This window comes from Triticum aestivum, chromosome 5A (genome assembly GCF_018294505.1).
Source record: "Triticum aestivum cultivar Chinese Spring chromosome 5A, IWGSC CS RefSeq v2.1, whole genome shotgun sequence".
NCBI classification, from domain to species: domain Eukaryota; kingdom Viridiplantae; phylum Streptophyta; class Magnoliopsida; order Poales; family Poaceae; genus Triticum; species Triticum aestivum.
In genome coordinates, this window is record NC_057806.1 from 446465643 (window position 1) to 446481721 (window position 16079).

Consider the following 16079-nt stretch of genomic DNA (forward strand, 5'->3'; position numbering starts at 1 on the left):
CCTATACAATTTACCATTGTATTGGGTGTGTTGGGGACACAAGAGACTCTTTGTTATTTGGTTGCAGGGTTGCTTGAGAGAGACCATATTCATCCTACGCCTCCTACGGATTGATAAACCTTAGGTCATCCACTTGAGGGTATTTTGCTACTGTCCTAGAAACCTCTGCCCTTGGAGGCCCAACAACGTCTACAAGAAGAAGGTTGTGTAGTAGACATCATGCCTCCCGACTAGGGATGATTCCTCTGAAGGTCGTGCTGCTTTTCTCAATGCGGCTCTTGTCTATTTCCATTTTTCGAAGAGTCTCCTCATAGATGAGGTTTAATCCCCTGCCACCGTCCATGAGTACTTTAGTAAGCCGGAAGCCGTCCACAATTGGACTAAGGACCAAAGCGGCTGGAGCTCGGGCTCTGCGGAATTGAGGTTCGTCACTGGCATTGAAGGTTATGGCCATGTCGTTCCATGGATTTATCGTTGCAACGTGGCAAACTTCGGCGAGGCTGCGAAGTGCCCACTTGCGCCTATTGTTTGAGGCGAAAGTCTTGAAGACTGTCAGTACTGTATTGTTATTTTCCGCGGGAGGGTGCTCTGTGGTATTATTGATGAGGAGGACCTCGCCGCTCCTGGCCACCTGCCGGAGTATCCAACATGCTCTAAGGCTGTGTGTTGGCATGGTATCCGATGTACTGTGAATTTTGCATGGCCCATTGAGCCATCCCTCCAATACGGTTCCACGCCCTGTAGTGGGTTTTCGCTTCTTTGTAATTGGATTGGGTGACTTACAAGAGTACACCCTTTGAGTTCGGACAGAGGGTTTAGTTAGAGCCGGAGGATCCCAAAATTGTGTGTGGGATTTCCAAGTGCTTTCCATCGCACAGCACTTCCGTACTATGGACGCCAAGTCGGCAAAGTGTGTTATATCACGGCGACTTATGACGTTGAGGAATCCCTTGTCTGTGCAATTTTTGCAAAAGAATGAAATTGCGTCTTCCTCGTGACAGTCCTTCGCCTTGCTTATTGCAAGGAGGAATCTAGTCCAATAGTGATGTACTGTCTCTTGGGGCTCTTGTCTAATATGGGAAAGATCACTTATGTGAGGGTGGGTGGGTAGATTTAAGTCCAAACCCTGGCCCGGTCTGAGACCCAAAGGAGTTTCCGAGCTTGATAGTTCGGGCTTTGGGACGTTGCCCAACTGCACTAGCCCGATGTTCGATTCCAGGTTCAAAGCTTGGGCCATGTCCTCCCATAGACGGGTATCCGGCTTGGAGATGTCAGGAATCTGGACATAGTTTGGCCTCAAAATAGAGGAAGAATCGCTACATCGCTCCTCCACCACCGTTATCTGATGGGTAACCGGCGGTGAGTTGATCTCCCTTTGGTTGGGTTTAAGCCCGATCCGATCATAGTCCGTAGTGACTCCCAAGGAGGCGATGCAATCCAAGAGCTCGTTCAAAGAAGAGAGCTCCATTGGATCCATCTGCTCGGTGAATCCCGAGCCGACGTGGAGGCTGTTTTTGATGACCCGAGAAGTCATCGTCGGCATGACGGCCGATGGGGCGGTCACGACGAAGCCGCCTAATCGGAGAGTTTGGCCTACAGCCAGAGCTCCCCCAGAGGTAACGTTGTCCCTGACAACAAGGCGAGCCATCAGGCCTTACCGTGATGGCATAATGGAGCTCTCAATGAAAGCGCCAATGTCGGTGTCAAAACCCGCGGATCTCGAGTAGGGGGTCCCGAACTGCGCGTCTAAGGAGGATGGTAACAAGAGGCGGGGGACACAATGTTTACCCAGGTTTGGGCCCTCTCGATGGAGGTAATACCCTACTTCCTGTTTGATTGATCTTGATGATATGAGTATTACAAGAGTTGATCTACCATGAGATCGGAGAGGCTAAACCCTAGAAGCTAGCCTATGGTATGATTGTTGTTGTCCTACAGACTAAAACCCTCTGGTTTACATAGACACCGGAGGGGCTAGGGTTACACAGGGTCGGTTAAAGGGAGGAGATCTACATATCCGAATCACCAAGCTTGCCTTCCACGCAAAGGAGAGTCACATCCAGACACGGGAAGAAGTCTTCAATCTTGTATCTTCATAGTCCAACAGTCCGGCCAAAGTATATAGTCCGGCTGTCCGAGGACCCCCTAGTCCAGGACTCCCTCAATACTAAGGAGAGCAAGCGCTCAAATACATAAGAACACCTTTAAGCTTTATATTGAATCCCTGATTTGTTGGAACTACGAAATCGCTATCTGAATTCAAACATGATAGCTGCATAGTCCAGCTAGCTACACTAGGAGCTACAGAGTATGCCTACTCATACTATCTTCAGATCGAGCTAATTTCATGGCACACATGGCTGATGCAATCAAATTTGGGCTAATAAACTGAATAGTAATCGAACCTTCCTTTCTCTGCTTCCCTTAGTTCCACACTAAAAGAGGAGGTAGCCTGTGTTTCGGGCGCAGCAGAGAGGAGAGAGCAGAGGGCAGAGAGACGTGGTATCGAAGAGGAGGAAGTCGCAGTCGGGGTGGTCGTCATCGTTGCACTTGGTGCAGAGGGCGGCGGAGGACTTCGGTGTCGCCGCTGTCCAGCCAACACGCGCGAGCGCACCAAGCCATGGGGGCGCCATCCAGGAGGCGCAAAGGGCGCCAGGGGCACGGTGGGCAATGAAGAGGAGCCACCAGAGACACGCCGTCGATGGACGTAGCGCCAAAGCCGAAACCCTAGCCACGAGCTAGAGGTCGCGGCGAGCTTCGGGTAGTGGGAGGGGCAGATCCAGTCGACCTCGAGGATGGAGGGGTCGGAGAGCGGCAGATCTGGCAGCTGTGGATCCGTGAGGAGGGGAGAGGGAGGCCTGGCGACAAGCTATGGGAGGACAGAGGCGAAGATGTGGTTGGCGACGGTGGGAGACGATGGGGAATCGGGAGGACGGAGCGTCGTGCATCGAAGCACGCACACACATGCCGGCGAGCAAGCCAGCCACAACGACGCCCCTCTCTCTGTTGTGGCGGTGCCTCTCTCTCAGTCTGGGTAAAAGGGGCGGGGTGGATGCGGCGGCGGGAGTGGATCGGGGGAGAGAGGAGGGGATCTGAGTTAGGGTTTGGGTAGTTGGGTTGTGGTTGGGTGAGGGGTGATGAGGGCTGCCATTGGATCCCGAAGCATCCGATGGTGGTTGATGCATGATCCGCATGATATGCCCATGGACCAATCAAAATGCAGCAAACCATTTGATGACCTTATGACCATATAAATTGGTCGTGATCAATTCAAGATAAAATTTTCATTTCATTTTTCAGTGCTCAAAATGATTTTTTTTGTGAAAGTCCTATCAAATATTTGTTCAAATGATATCATATTTTGCACAAGTTTACATCTTGGATTTGCAAACGATATTGACAAAGGGAGCTTTTATTCCCTTTGCACGAAAAAACAATTTTCCATTTTTCTAGTGCCCAAAATGAGTTTTTTGTGAAGGACCTACCATATATTTGTTGCAATATTGGACCAAATCATTTTTATAAAATACTAGGCCATATATAATGCACAATTGACCAAATGGTTGGGTGTCAAAAGTTTCGATCCACCTCTCGTGAAAAAGACAAATTTCCACCGATTCAGGAGGAAGCGGGTAAATTTTGAACCGCAGCTGCCTCATAGTTTGTTCCTTATTTTTTCAAAAAATCATTTCTAGGTACATAAGTATCTATTTAATTAGAGAAACATCAAAAGTTTTCCAAGATTCAACCACTAGCTAGGAATGGTCAAGCCCGCCGTTTGACCGCATTTTGAAACAGGCATAAAAAATTCAAAAACATCAAAAAATGGAAAACCTTCGCATTGTGCCATTATATGTGACCAAGTTTCAAGGAAAAATAATAAACTTGTACTACAACAATTATTTTAAAAAAGTGTTCTCAGAAACGAGCTATCATGCGTGAAGATTCATGGCTTTCAAGCCAAATGATCAATCTTATGGCCACATTCATGGCATAGTTTGTTCAAATGATCTCATATTGCGCGCAAGGGTGCATCTTGGAATTCCAAACAATGTTGCCTAAGGGAGTTTTCATTTTCTTTGCACGGAAAATTCATTTTCCATTTTCCCAGTGCCCGAAATGAGTTTTTTTGTGAAGGACCTACCATATATTTGTTGCAAAATTGGACCAAATCAATTTTCTAAAATACTAGGCCATATTTAATGCACAATTGACAAAATGGTTGGGTGTCAAAAGCTTTGATACATCTCTGGTGAAAAAGACAAATTTCCGCCAGTTTAGTAGGAAGCGGGTCAAATTTGAACTGTTGCTGCCTCATAGTTTGCTATTTATTTTTTCCAAAAATCGTTTCTAGGTACATAAGTATCTATTTAATCAGAGAAATGTCAAAAAAATTCCAACATTCAACCACTAGCTAGGAACGGTCAAGCCCGTCGTTTTGACCGCATTTTGAAATGGGCATAAAAAGTTCAAAAAAATCAAAAAATTGGAAAACCTTTGCATTGTGTCATCATATGTGACCAAGTTTCCAGGAAAAATAATAAACTTGCAATACGACAATTATTTTAAAAAAGTGTTATCAAAAATGAGCTATCATGCATGAAGATTCATGGCTTTCAAGCCAGATGATCAATCTTATGGCCACATTCATGGCATAGTTTGTTCAAATGATCTCATATTCTACACAAGGGTGCATCTTGGAATTCCAAACAATGTTGCCTAAGGGAATTTTCATTTTCTTTGCACGGAAAATTCATTTTCCATTTTTCGAGTGCTCGAAATGAGGTTTTATTGTGAAGGAACTACCAAATAATTGTTGCAAAAACAGACCAAATCAATTTTATAAATTACTAGGACATGTTTAATGCACAATTAACCAAATGGTGGGTGTAAAAGAAATTATCCACCTCTGGTAAAAAAGACAAATTTCCGCCGATTCAGCAGGAAGCGGGTCAAATTTGAACTGCAGCTGCCTTATAGTTTGCTCTTTATTTTTTCCAAAACTCATTTTTAGGTACATAAGTATCTATTGAAGCATAAATACATGGTTTGGTGGTGATACATTGAGGTTTGGACAGTGGCCCAGGGCCCCAACATCAAAGCGCATAGACTCGCATGCTCGCCGCATGGTCACCACGTGACCGTGGCGTTGCCATGCATTCTGGGAAGCCTAGGCATGTCTAGTAGGTTTGGCACTCCCCAGGTAGAAGCTTGGAAGAAAATAACAATAGAAGAATCTCACGAGGAGACCAAACAATGCTCAAACATGAATTAGCAGCCAAGTGTTTGATGAGTCGTACGGGAAATGCATATGGCCAATGGGCATGAGGTTTGGCCGAGGATGATCATCTATTAAGGACACTATCTTGGAAAATTTGCATCTCAAATGGAGGAGCCTAGGTGACACTTGCTTTGCAACGTACCATACTGGACAAATATATGAATGTTGAAGCCACACTCACATGTATTGTTAGATGGGGCTCAAATTTTGTGGACAACAATGATTTGGGAATATAGAAGATGTGGCAAAAATTCAGCTCATTAGGATATGCCTAGCTAGTACTTCCTTTAGAACAGTTCGAGTTGAACAAAAACTTTGGAAAGTTGTCGAGGAAGATTTACCGGGCAAATGGAGTTGAATATTGTCATGAGGCAATGATTTGGATAGTAAAGAATGCCCAATTTTTTGGGAATTTTTGGAATGACAGAAATATAGGTTGCTTCACAACCTAGGGCAAAATGGACACATGGACATGACACATACGCAAAACGAATTAGGTGGCGCCTAGTCATAGCAATCCACCACAACTTACAAGGTTATGACCATCTATATTGGTCGTGATCAGCTAGAAATAAGGTAGTGGATCAGTGTTGTCTGCTTTATGACCATTTCGTGTAAGGAAATTACAACCTTTATGGCCAAAATGGTTGATATAGTTGAGGGCTTGGAGTCCCTCGAGCAGCTTTTGACCAATTGGTCTCAAATGGTCATAGATCTATGACCAATTCTTCTAGGGTCACTGACAGAAGGTCACTAGTTGACATATTTCTTGTAGTGGGTACGCATGCCATCTTGCAATATAGACCGTCCGATCTATATCTGGTGGATGGAAATTAAACTAAAAGATACCCGCACCCCTCTCCACATTTGCATACAAGGCCTTCCCTCGTTCATCCTTATCTCCAACAACCTCATTGTTGAGCAATTAAGAAAGGAAGCCTCTGGAACAAACTGGCATGGTGGCCGCTGCCGGCATCGTCAATCCCCATGCCTCCGCTTAGTCCGACCACCAATCACCACCATGCCCCACTCCTCTTCACCTTCTCTCCTATTTCTCGAGATATCATTAGTTTTTACACATGGAATTACTCCCGCATGGGTCAATCACAACAAGTGTTTTATAAAAAATGCATCTTGATGTTCCGTGCAATGCATGGATCTTGCTAGTACTCCTACAAAAGACTAAGTTGGTGATGATGGAGTGTCTGCCATCTGTCGTTTGTGACCATTAGATCTACATCTAACGACTGTGAGGTAAGTTGTTGCCTTTTCTCACCAACATCCCACTTGTCTACCAATTTACAGAAAAACCCATAATGAGTATCTTAAAACCAACCACATCCCTCCCTAGCCTCACCAAAATAGCCCAAGGAATATATTCTAATTGAAACATAATATGTCTCTAGTGATATATGTATATCAAAATTAGAGTGTTTTGTATCAAGTTTGTGAATAAGTATTATCTAATTATGATTTGTTGCAACGCACATGAACATTGCTGGTTTTCCAACCATGCAATTTTTTCCTAGTATTCCATAGTTTTGAGTTTTCCATCAAGATATTAGTCACTCATGGTTGATATTTACTTTCAATCATGTACACATATGCACTATGTAACGAGCCTTGCTTATTGGCTTCCAAACCTTAACTTTCACTCCTACTTACAATATGTAGAGTAATTAACAAAAAACTACCACTTTCAACCAGCCCTAGGAAGGATCTATTGTACAAAAAATAGCAAAAACATACCCAAAATTTCTTAATCCACGCCAAAAACTACTACCTAGTACTCCCTCCGTCCCACAATGTAAGACGTTTTTGCAAGCTAGCTTAGCTTGCAAAAACATCTTATATTATGGGACAGAGGGAGTACCATTTAGGTTAGTTTAAACCCATTTATGACAAGGTTGGCCCACACGTCCATGCTGACGAGGCAGCTTAAACCAACACATTTTGTTTAACCATTAACACGAGGGACCCACATCTGACCTTCTATCCTGTTATTCCCACTAAAATCATTATTTTTCCTGAACATTACTTCAAACAGTACTGGTGCGTGTTCATCGGTGGCGCTGGTGATGAGCGAGTTGGCCGCCGCTCCGCCGGACGGGCCGGACGCCGCGCTGGCCTCCGCACAGGTTGGCAGGCTGGCCCGAGCGTGACTCACAAGCGAGCAAGCCGCCACGCTGGCCTTCGCTCAAGCCAGATGGATGGCCTTAGCACAGCACGCGCGAGCAAGCCGCCATGCCATCGTGCCAATCTAGCTAGCAAACCTTGCAGAAAAGCAGCTGGATGGAGCTATCTTGGCTAGCTAGCGGCCGCGAGCGTCGGATGGAGCTGGCATCCGAGCTACCGCAAGATTGGCTCCGCACCACCGGCAATTTTGACCTTACCTTCTGCCGGTGGTGGTAGCTGTGTCCCATGGCCGAGAATGACTAGGTGGACGGGCCGGAGGTAGGAAGTCACTCGGGGATTTTTGTGTAGACTGACATGTAGGTCCCACAAGTCATAACACCCGGTCGAATAGGAGGCGTTGACTTAATGGGTGACATGGACCCTGTTTGGATACTCTAGGTCAGAGGTTAGAGTTAGATTCTAACCCTGAACTAACTCTAACCAAAGTGGTGTTTGGATGGCAGGGTTAGATTGACAACAAATGTATCCAAACTGGGCCATGGGTTGAAACGTGCCTATAACGACACTTTGTAGAGTAGTCATTTCTTGGTAGGGCTAGTTGGTAATAGCATGTACAATGGTTGATAAGGTAGTCTTATCTTAAGTCTGCCACGTATGCAAGTGGTAGTAGTTTCTTGGCATTATTAGTGGTTTCTTGCATTATTAGGGGTTTCTTGTAAGGAACAATGTACTACTAGCGACAAAAGGCGATTCTAGGTTGCGCTGTACTCCAACGAGTTCTACTAGTGGTCGCGGGAGTGTATACCTTGTTTTGTGGGTTCGATCCCGGCCTAACGCATGGCGGACTTTTTTTTAAAATAGTAACTTCGCTGCGAGCCAATATTTTACATGGGTAGTGTGAGTTTTTAAGTCAAACAGACGTGCGGCACCACAATATGGGTGCACTGGATAGCCTAGCCACGTGAACGCGTTTTCCTTCCCAGCATTTCGTGGCTCGCGTGCTCGCCCTAGCTGCACCTCGCTTGTAGCTTCCTCATCAGCTAGTAGCATATTTAAACTAGCGCCTCCCAATTAATCCCGAGGAGCCGGAAAAGCATGGCGGGGCATTGGGAACAGTGCAATATGGCTCTGTACGTAAGGTGCTCTACTACTACTTTGTAGCTTGTGGCGTTGCACGCATGGAATTCACTCCATTATTGGCTCTACTGAAAAAGAAATTCCTCTTGACGTGTTTTTTTGAAACGGAGGCAAAAGCTTTGCTTCATCTCATTCATAAAGAAGGAACTACTAACAAAGTTTGACGAGATCCATTACACCTCCACAAATGGAAGTGAAAAGCCTAGTATCGTTGTATCAAATAACTCAAATGTTCTGCCCCCGCAGTAGCCGTCGCTGATAAACAGGCGTCTAGTGTGTGCGTGAGAGGAGCGGCTGAGTAAGCCAGCTACGTGAGAGGAGCGGCTGAATAGAGCACCGAGAGTACCCACTAGGCCACTACGAAGGTGTACTTTCCCTGCATTGATAGTATAGCGATGGTTCTAAAGAACAGTAGTACCCTCCACTTCCAACTGTAGCTCCTTGGCCCAGAGATTCAAGAGTTCAAAATGGGTGCACTATACTAGAAGTACAGTACATCGCACTACTAGTTGAGAAAGTAGTTCTAGTACTACTACAGTACGAGTACGTACTCCTCCGTCACATAATGTAAGATGTTTTTTGACACTAGTTGGCGTGTACAAAAAATAGCAAACACATACCCAAAATTTCTTAATCCACGCCAAAAACTACTAGCTAGTGCCAAAAATTTCTTACTAGTGCTATTATTTACAGTATAATGCAATCCCATAACGTCCCATAATGCTAGTACTAGTAGTAAATAATAGCCTCACCCCATCACTAAGGAACGATCTAAAGTTGGAAGGGACGAGGCCCTGCGGTTATTACGCTCTTATCTCCTCCTCGCTACTCCCATGGATTCGCCAGGCGGTTCTCCTCCTCGTCGGGGCTGGGAGATCTTGGATGACGATTGAGGGAGTCCTGGATTAGGGGGTGTTTGGATAGCCGAACTATACCTTCAGCCGGACTCCTGGACTATGAAGATGCAAGATTGAAGACTCCGTCCCGTGTTCGAAAAGGACTTTCCTTGGCGTGGAAGGCAAGCTTGGCGATACGGATGTTCAGATCTCCTACCATTGTAACCAACTCTATGTAACCCTAACCCTATCCGGTGTCTATATAAACCAGAGGGTTTTAGTCCATAGGACAACATACACATCAACAATCATACCATAGGCTAGCTTCCAGGGTTTAGCCTCTCTGATCTCGTGGTAGATCTACTCTTGTACTACCCATATCATCAATATTAATCAAGCAGGACGTAGGGTTTTACCTCCATCGAGAGGGCCCGAACCTGGGTAAAACTTCGTGTCCCTTGCCTCCTGTTACCATCCGGCCTAGACGCACAGTTCGGGACCCCCTACCCGAGATCCGCCGGTTTTGACACCGACATTGGTGCTTTCATTGAGAGTTCCTCTGTGCCGTCGCCGTCAGGCCCGATGGCTCCTACGATCATCAATTGCGATACAGTACAGGGTGAGACTTTCCTCCCCGGACAGATCTTCGTCTTTGGCGGCTTCGCACTGCGGGCCAATTCACTTGGCCATCTAGAGCAGATCGAAAGCTACGTCCCTGGTCGTCAGGTCAGATTCGGAAATTTAAACTACACGGCTGACATCCGCGGGGACTTGATCTTCGAAGGACTCGAACCACCGCTGAGCATGCCGCACTATCACGACGAGCATGATCTAGCTCTACCGCCGAACAGTGCCCTGGAGGCCGCACCCGCATTGGCTCTGACCCTTAGTTCAGAGCCAACCGCGCCGATCGAGGATGGGTGGTTGGACGCCACCTCGGGGGCTGCGATCCCAACTGCGGTTGAGCCGAACACCAGCCCCGTACTCTACGAAACTCGTGACTCCATGGAGCCAGATTCTTCTCCGAACTCCGAACCCTCCGCGCCCCTGCCGATCGAATCCGATTGGGCGCCGATCATGGAGTTCATGGCCGCGGACGTCTTTCAGCACTCGCCTTCCGGTGATATCCTGAAGTCACTGAAGTCTCTCTCTTTATCAGGAGAGCCCTGGTCGTACTACGATCAGCAAGGTTGGGGTACGGACGATGAAGAAATTTAAAACCCACCCACCACCAACTATGTAGCCACTGTCGACGACCTAACCAACATGCTCGACTTCGACTCCGAAGACATCGACGGTATGGACGCCGATGAAGGAGATGAAGAACCAGCGCCTACCAGGCCCTGGAAAGCCACCTCGTCATATGACATATACATGGTGGAGACCCCAAAAGAGGGAGAGAGCAATGGAATAGTGGAGGATGACCCCTCCAAGAAACAGCCCAAGCGCCGGCGTCAGCGGCGCCGCTCAAAATCCCGCCAACACAAAAACGACGATTCTAGCAAGGGAGATAATAATACTCTGGAGAGTGCCGAAGAAAACCCCCTCTAGCAAGGTTTAGCATAGGAGGATCGAGAAACCAGCCCTCATGAGAGCGACAGACAGAGAGGTCGAGGACGATAATTATATGCCTCCCTCCGAAGACGAGGCAAGCCTCGACGACGACGAATTCGTCGTGCCAGAGGATCCCATTGAGCAAAAGCGTTTCCAATGCAGGCTTATGGCCACGGCAAGAAGCCTCAAGAAAAAATAGCAACAGCTCCGAGCTGATCAAGATTTACTGGTTGACAGATGGACCAAAGTCCTTGCGGCCGAAGAGCATAAACTCGAATGCCTCTCCAAGAGTTACCCAAAGTGCAGGTTGCTACCCCAATTAGAGGAGGAAGCACTTGATGCGGTTGAACGGCCACCTCGTGGCCGCGACAGAGAGGCCTCCCAGCCCTCCACTCAAGCTGCACCCCATACCAAGGCACATTAATATGCGCCGGACTTACGAGACATGTTGGAGGACAAGGCAAGGCAAACACCACCGATCTACGAATCGCGTGGGCACCCCACGGCTCGAGACGGTAACCGTCATGCCGGCCACAAATTCGGCAGGGCCGAACACAGTAGACAAAACTCATTGGAGCTACGTCATGATATCGCCCAGTACAGAGGCGCCGCACACCCAGTGTGCTTTACAAACGAAATAATGGATCATCAAATCCCCGAGGGTTTCAACCCCGTAAACATAGAATCATATGATGGCACAACAGACCCTGCGGTATGGATCGAGGATTATCTCCTTCATATTCACATGGCCCGCGGCGACGATTTTCACGCCATCAAATACCTCCCACTCAAGGTTAAAGGACCAGCTTGGCACTGGCCCAACAGCTTGCCAACAGGATCAATCAGTTGTTGGGAGGACCTGGAAGCCGCATTCCTCGACAATTTCCAGGGCACTTATGTGCGACCCCCAGACGTCGATGACCTAAGTCACATAATTCAGCAGCCAGAGGAATCGGCCAGGCAATTCTGGACACGGTTCCTAACAAAGAAAAATCAAATAGTCGACTGTCCGGACGCTGAGGCCCTAGCAGCCTTCAAGCACAACATCCGTGACGAGTGGCTGGCTCGGCACCTTGGACAGGAAAAGCCGAAATCTATGGCAGCACTCACGACACTCATGACCCGCTTTTGCACGGGAGAAGACAGCTGGCTTTCTCGTAGCAACAATATGACCAAGAACCCTGGTAGTTTGGACACCAGGGACATTAGTGGCAAGTCGCGTCGCAACAAGCAGAAGCGCCGCATTAACGGCGACAATGGTGAGAATACGACAGTTAATGCCATATTCGGAGGCTCTAAATCCGGTTAGCAGAAAAAGCCATTCAAAAGGAATCCTAGGGGCCCGTCTAGCTTGGACCGAATACTCGACCGCTTGTGCCAAATACATGGCACCCCCGAAAAGCCAGCCAATCACACCAACAGGGATTGTTGGGTGTTCAAGCAGGCAGGCAAGTTAAGCGCCGACAATGAAGACAAGGGGCTGCATAGCGACGACAACAAGGAGCCCCGACCGCTGAATAACAATGGACAGAAGGGTTTCCCATCACAAGTGCGGACGGTGAACATGATATACGCCACCCATGTCCCAAAAAGGGAGCGGAAGCGCGTGTTAAGGGACGTATACGTGGTAGAGCCAGTCGCCCCAAAGTTCAACCCATGGTCCTCCTGCCCGATCACCTTTGATCGAAGAGACCATCCCACTAGCATCCGTCATGGCGGATTTGCCGCATTGGTTCTAGACCCAATTATTGACGGATTTCATCTCACTAGAGTCCTCATGGACGGCGGCAACAGCCTGAACCTGCTTTACCAGGATACAATATGAAAAATGGGCATCGATCCCTCGAGGATTAAGCCAACCAAAATGACCTTTAAAGGCGTAATACCAGGTGTAGAGGCCAACCGTACAGGCTCAGTCACACTTGAAGTGGTCTTTGGATCCCCGGATAATTTCCGAAGCGAGGAATTGGTCTTCGACATAGTCCCATTCCGCAGTGGCTATCATGCACTGCTTGGACGAACCGCATTCGCCAAATTCAATGTGGTACCGCACTACACATACCTTAAGCTCAAGATGCCAGGCCCTCATGGAGTAATTATGGTCAATGGAAACACTGAACGCTCCCTCCGAACGGAGGAGCACATGGTGGCCCTTGCAGTGAAAGTACAAAGCAGCCTCTCCAGGCAGTTCTCCAGTCCGACCATTAAACGTCCGAACACCGTCAAGCGCGCCTGGAGTAACCTACAACAAGACCGCCTGGCACGTTCCGAGCAGGCGTAGCAATGCGGCCCCAACCCCAACCCTAGCAAAAAGGCGACGCCAGTACTTTGCGTACATAATTACGCTCTAGAAATACCATGGGCATAGGGGGAGGGGCACCATCACGGCACACCCAAAACACGGCTTAAACCGCACCAGGGGCTGCCGATTTTTTACTTTTCTCTTACCTCCAGGACTCTACTCTTCGGAAGGCCTGTTCGGCAGTTCAATTGCCGCACAAACGACGCAAGAACCAGGGAAGAAGACAAGCCATGCCACATCACGGAAATCCCAGGTGGTCTCTATCACGAGCAGTATACCAATTTCGCGTACCATTCCGCAGCTTGCCCCTAGAGTCGACAAGTTAAATAGTCCAACTTTTCGTTTATCGCATTACTTGTATCGTTCTGCTTTGATCGCAGCTATTTCTAATAAACAATGCATAGCTTTTGTCTATTTTTGCACTATCTTTTTATAAATAAATGTTCCTTAACGACATGTTGCACCCGTACAACTTGGTACGGCCAAAATACGCCAGGGGCTTTTAGCACCCCTCAATATGGTGTGAGAAGTCCGAACACTTTCACAAGTGCGGCACCCTGAACTTATAGTATTATATGCATCGGCTCCGAATCATGTCTTGGGTCAATAGTTGGGTTTGCCCAGCTCCTATTTTTTGGTGCCTTACGTTCCGCTATATCGGCTAAGGTAGCACTAGGAGAACCACTGTGATTGTGCCCCAGTTGAGCTGGGCCGAGCACCTCAGTGGAGAAAGCTAAAACTGACTGTCATGATGAAGTGAGAGCTGGTCGCTGTTCGAGAGGTTTTTTTGAGTCCCTAAAGACTTATGACGCTTAGGGCGATGAGTCGGCTCTGTCCGGCCAAGGCGTGGATAGCGCACCGAACTCGGTCTTCCGAATACTAGGGGCTTCGCCGAAATTTAAAATTATAGAATTCTATGGCTAAGTGAGAGTGTTCACGCATTATAGTCCGATTGCCTCGTTCGTCGAGCTGAGCGCCTCCCTCGAAGGACCCAAACATGGGAAAAAGAGCGCCCAGATTTATCCCCGAACACCCGAGCAGTAGTGGCAAGGGGGCAGAAGCCGACGACTCGCCATCTCTCAGTATTGATAAACAGCCGCACAGAAGGTAATATCTTAAATTCAAGCAGCATTGCTCAGCGCATATGAACAAGTTTTCAGCTCTCAGGACAAAAACGAGCGAGTTTTACTCAAAAATTACATCCCTAGTACATTCATCCGCCACAAGGCGGGCACCCTTCAGAACATCCTTATAGTAATTTTCAGGCTTGCGATGCTCTTTCCCCGCTGGTGGCCCGTCCTTCACAAGCTTCTCCGCATCCAGCCTGCTCCGTCGAGCTGCCCTCCTCGGCTCGATAGAATGCGGTGGCATCGGATACACTCTGGGGAAGATCTGCAAATGCCCCTGGAGAGCTCCGGATTCAGGTAAGTATCAAGTAACTCACGTTTATGTGTTTACTTTGCATAGAGAATGCCTTACCCGCCGCTATTTTCTTCACCTCATCCAACTCCTGGAGGGTTTTCTGGGATTCGGCCTTGGCAGACTTGGCATTTTCAATAGCCGCCGCGAGCCCGGACGCTCGCGTCTTCGAGTCAAGCTCCAAACTCTCATGTTTCTTCATGAGAACCTGGAGCTCTTGCCGCACCTTGACAACCTCGTCCTCATACCTCTCCCGCTCGGAGCGCTCCGCGGCCGCACTCTTCTCGGCCTCGAGCAGCGCTTGCTTAAGGGTCGCCACCTCAGATGTGGCCCCTACAATAGCCATGTTAATCCTGTCATTTCTTGCAATTGCACCTTTTTTATACATATTCAACCAAGGTATTTATTACCTTCCTTCTCCTCGAGCTGCTTCTTGGCACGCCCGAGCTCTTGCTCGGACTTCTCGAGGCTCTGCTTCAGCGTGTCCACTTCCGCAGTGAGTACGGCGGACGCCAGCAGAGAAGCCTGCACACGCATATTGACTCCTTTTGTTAGACTCCTGCGAATTTTTTGATCCTCTATTCGGCTTTTCTTCCCGAACGCCCAACAGAACATCAGGGGCTACTGTCTATGCGGTAATATCATTTACACATTATTTACTTACCTCAAAGCCTGTCAAAAGGCTAGAACAAGCTTCAGTCAGTCCGCTCTTGGCGGACTGAACCTTCTGGACCACCGCACTCATAATAGCGTGGTGCTCCTCGTCGATGGAGGCGCCTTGGAGAGCCTCCAACATATTGTCCGGCGCCTCCGGGTGGATGGGGGTCGCCGGCACGATGGACTTGCTCCTCTTAGAAGGAGGTCCCCCGCCGGACTCCGGAACCCTTGAAGGTTCCGGAGCGGTGTCCGGCCTAGAGCCGGACTTGGAGCCCTGGGGGGTTTCATCCCCTTTACTCCTGGAGTCCGGGAGGTCGCCTCGCGGCGCCTCCGGGACCACCTCCTCCCTACTGGGAACCTGTTGGGACAACACCTCGGTGTCGTCCATAGGGCGGGGGGAGGAAGCTGTCAGAAGCGAGTTCACATCCGATGAGTCCAGTGAGCCGCTCGACGACGCGTCGAGCCAGTCTTTGGATGGGCTACATAAGCATATTCGACATAAGGGAAAGCTGTGCAATAAACGAATATTATGAATTACTCCGGTATCCGGATACTTACGATTTTGCCAGGGGATTGGCCCTAGGCAGCCACTCCTCTTCGCCATCGTTGACGTCGTTGGAGTAGTCCGGAGGAAGGGGTTTCCCCTTCTTGGACCCTCCGGCCTCCTCAGAGAGGGCGGCCTTCCTTTTCTTCTCTCCTTCCGCTAGAGGGGGAGAGGTCTCTTCTTTTTCCTCCTCGTCTTCACGACAGGAAGGCG